The sequence below is a fragment of the Microtus ochrogaster genome, chromosome 5 (genome assembly GCF_000317375.1).
Source record: "Microtus ochrogaster isolate Prairie Vole_2 chromosome 5, MicOch1.0, whole genome shotgun sequence".
In the NCBI taxonomy this organism is placed as follows: Eukaryota; Metazoa; Chordata; class Mammalia; order Rodentia; family Cricetidae; genus Microtus; species Microtus ochrogaster.
In genome coordinates, this window is record NC_022012.1 from 59451070 (window position 1) to 59455256 (window position 4187).

General features: G+C 37.6%; 1 protein-coding gene across 2 annotated transcripts in view; it reads right to left on the bottom strand.

Annotated features, from left to right (window-relative positions):
- Positions 1-4187, bottom strand: part of Senp6 (SUMO specific peptidase 6) — an 87147-nt gene that overhangs the window by 34060 nt on the left and 48900 nt on the right. The window lies entirely within an intron of this gene.

Consider the following 4187-nt stretch of genomic DNA (forward strand, 5'->3'; position numbering starts at 1 on the left):
GGCATACACACAGACAGAATATTGTATACATAATAAATAAATAAATAAATATTTAAAAATATATATATATATATATTTCAAAACCATAGTAATAAAAATGGTATGGTAGTGAAATTAACACATACCAACAGGTCAACCAATAGACCAATGGAGTAGAATAAAAAACCTGGAAGTAATTAAATTCATGTTTTTACAGGCAAATAAATTTTTTTTGCTTCTCCATTTTAGTTAATGAGTATGTATATGTATGCACACTACTGGAGGGGGAAAGGGGAAAGCTTGAGAGATGGTTTTGATTACTGTACACTGGGAACTGATCACTTGACGACTTATTTTAGTCTTTAACAAAGGAGCTATCATTTCAGCCCTTGTTTTGGTTTTTTTGAGACTGGATCTTTGTACAGTCTTTGATGTCCTCATACTCAGGAACCTCTTGCCTCAACATGCCAAGTGCCCTGCTACAGATAACATATTTTTGACAGAGGTGCTAAGGATATACACTAGAAGAAGGACAATCTTGGTCAAGAAATGATGCAGAAATAATGTGGTATCAGGAGGCACAAGAATGAAACAGAGCTGGAGAAACGGTTCCTAGGTTAAGAGCATTTGCTACTCTTCCAGAGGACCTGAGCACATGGTGTCTCACAACCATACAACTCCAGTTTCAGTGGGTATCAGGCAGCCAGTGATACACAGAATACATACAAGCAAAACCCCCATACAAACAAAAAAAAATTAAAACATATTTTAAAATTAATAATGAAAAAGAGCCCCCTCCCCCCCCCCAGGGGCTAGAGAGATACATCAGGATAAGAGCACAAGCTGCTCTTCCAGAAGACCTGAGTTCAATTCCCAGCAACCACTCTCATAACTGCCCTCTTTTGGTGTGTGTATGCATAATAAAGAATCTTCTGTTTGTTTGTTTTTTGTTTCTGTATTTGAAGATAGAATTTCTCAGTAGCTATAGAGCCAGTCCTTGAACTCTGTAGACCAGGATGGCCTCAAACTCACAGAGATTCGCCTGCCTCTGCCTCCCAAATACTGAAATTGAAGGTGTGCGCCACCTTCAATCTGACACAAAGAGATCTTTAAAACAAAACAAAACAACTCTAAATTGATTAAAGCCTCAGCATAAAGCCAGCCACCCTGAACCTTACAGAAGAGAAAGTGGGAAATACACTGGAATGTTGCAGGAGCTCCTTCCACTCCTTCAGCCAATAGCTGCTGAGATACCAGCCCATTGGAGCATGGTCTCTCTTTAAAAAAGCTGCCACTGCACTCCGCTCAGCTCATTCTCTGGCTTCCGGCTCGGCTTTCAGCGACTAGGCTCCCTTCCTGATTGCTTGGAGGGCTGTTGTCTAGGACGGTGATCTGTAAGTTTTTCCCGTTTAAATAAATAACCATTCTATTAATCATAATTCCAAACTGGTGTGGGATTGTTTGTGATTTACGCCTTCACATGAATGCATTGGCACAGGAGACCACTTCCTAAATATAACCCCAGCAGCACAGACACAGAGAGAAACAATTAATAAATGGGACCTCCTGAAACTGAAAAGTTTCTGAAAAGCAAAGGACATGGATCTTGGTTTATTGATACAAATTTAAGGTCAATTCTGTTATATGTGTACTTCTGCTATTGATTAAGGTGTTGTGTTTGTGCAGTCATTTAAAAATGTAATGTATAATTAAGAAACATAGGTTAATAGATAATCATCTATAATAGTCAAGTTGGTAGTCATGTTAGATTTTCTAGTTAGATATATGTATTTCAGATGGATAGGTATTCTTCAAACCTTTCAAAGACTACAGAATATGGCATTTAAAATTTAGGACTTTTAATGACAATGAGACACATCAGCTCCTGGCAGCATCGATTACTTCAAGAGGAAGATGGGCACTGAAGAGACTCCTTATGGAGTTGATTAGCCATTTGGGCAAGAAACTGTTCTTGCCTGTACTGCTTGATGGCATGCTATGTGAACTGGACATGCAGGACCCACATAGAGATGATTGCCTGAAGGTGAGAATGTTCTTCAGGGTTCCTGCTTCATGAAAGAGTCTGCTAGACATTCTGCAGGACACAGAAAAATGTGACTGATAAACTGCCAATATAGGAGGAACTGTCTTTGAAATTTCCTGCTTCATGGAAAAGATTGCTGGATACTATGGGCCTGTAGGGTGAAGATGGATGCCCCAACAGTAAAAAAGAAGAACTTTGGGTGACTGTCCAGGCAGTGGGATGTCTCTGTCAATTCTAGAGTTTTGGAAGTTGCTTATAATACTTCCTGTTTACTTAGGTAATATTATATTCTTCTAGAGTCTTTGATGGAGTTGAAGAATTTATAGTTATAGTTTTCCTTAGTAATGATAAAAGATAAAGTAGATATAAATATTGTAACTATAATTATTACTTGATACCTGTTTTATTATATATAAATTTACTATGTTGAAGATAAAGCCTTCCTTTTCATTTAAATAGAAAAGGGGGGGGGGATGTAGGATTCCCCTCTGTATGCTGTGAATATCATTGGTTAATAAAGGAACTGCTTTGGGCCTATAAAGAAACAGAGCTAGGCAGGAAAAACTAAACGAAATGCTGGGAGAAAGGAGTCAGAGTCAAAGAGAAGCCATGGAGTTTCTGGAGACTTTGCTGGTAGGCCACGACCTCGTGGTGATAGACAGATTAATGGAGATGTGTTAAATTAATATGTAAGAGTTAGCCAATAAGAAGCTAGAACTAATGGGCCAAACAGTGGTTTAAGTAATATAGTTTCTGTGTGATTATTCCAGGGCTAAGTAGCTGGGAACAAACTAGTGGCCTCCTTACTACACCTAGTAAATAATTAAAATTTCATCTTCTTTAAGCAGCTCTTCCTTGGTAACTTACACTTTTTATTTGGTGGCTTACATCTGACAGCATGTCCAACTTATGCTCTGATGGCCGCATGCAACCAACAACAGCTATGAGCACAATCTTAAACATTGTGAGACTTAAACAAACAACAGCAACTCAACTGTTCACGTCTCCAGCATGAACTTTGTAGTTTATCTCAGAGACTGTCACTTTACAGTGACCATCATCATTTTACAGTGACCATCACCTTACATTGTCAAAAGGTTGGGCATATCTGGTCCTTATTATTGTTTTTCTCTCCTCAGTTTTAGTTACTTGACATTTATCTATTTAATAGGTAGGGACTGTGCTATGCTATCGTAGTCATGCACATGGAGGTCAGAGAAGCTTAATCTTCTATCATGTAGGCCCTGGGAACTGAAATCAGATTATCAGGCTTGTTAGCAAGCACCTTTACTTGTAGAGCCATCTCGCCAGCCCTGTTCTTTCACTTTTAATAACACTCGATCTATTTCGATATAGTATATCACTTGGATTAAAAATATTCTAAGAATCTTTTTAGTTACCTCACTTTACCTTTTTCATATTAATGTTTTAAAATTTTAAAGCAAATTATAAACTATGGTAAGATATATATGTTTATATATAGTATATAAACTATATACTATGGAGACATACACTGAAATTAAAATAACTTCTAGACTATTAGGTTTTCTAAGAAATATACACATAGCCACATGCACGTATGCAAGCACTTCATCCCTAAAGTCTAAACTACCCCAAACCCTGAACCTTCCTAAGCTCCAACATTGCACACCTGAACTAAAGTGATGCATTGCAGTAAAAAATGCAAGTGAAGATGGCTCTGTGGTTAAGAGCATGTACTGCTCTTCCAGAAGACCCAAAGTCAGGTCTCAGCACCCATATCAGGTTACTCACAACTGCTTGTAATTCCAGCTCCAAAGGATATGAGATCTGTGGCCTCTGCTGGTGCCTGCACTCATGTGCACATACACACATATATAAATAAATAAAAACAAGAAATTTTACAAGAATAAAACTGAAATACTGTGCAAAACTCAAGATTATCTGTACACTGTTACATGACAAATACAAATAATTCCCCTTTAGGCTTAGGTCCTACATCCAAATACCTAATTATATGTATGCAAATATTCCAATTTTTAAAAAGCTGAAACTTAAAAACATTTCTGGTTACAGACATAATGGAATAGAAACCCGTACTGACATCTTGTTAAAAATAATACTAGTCTCTCTCTTCTCTCTCTCCTCTCTCTCTCTCTCTCTCTCTCTCTCTCTCTCTCTCTCT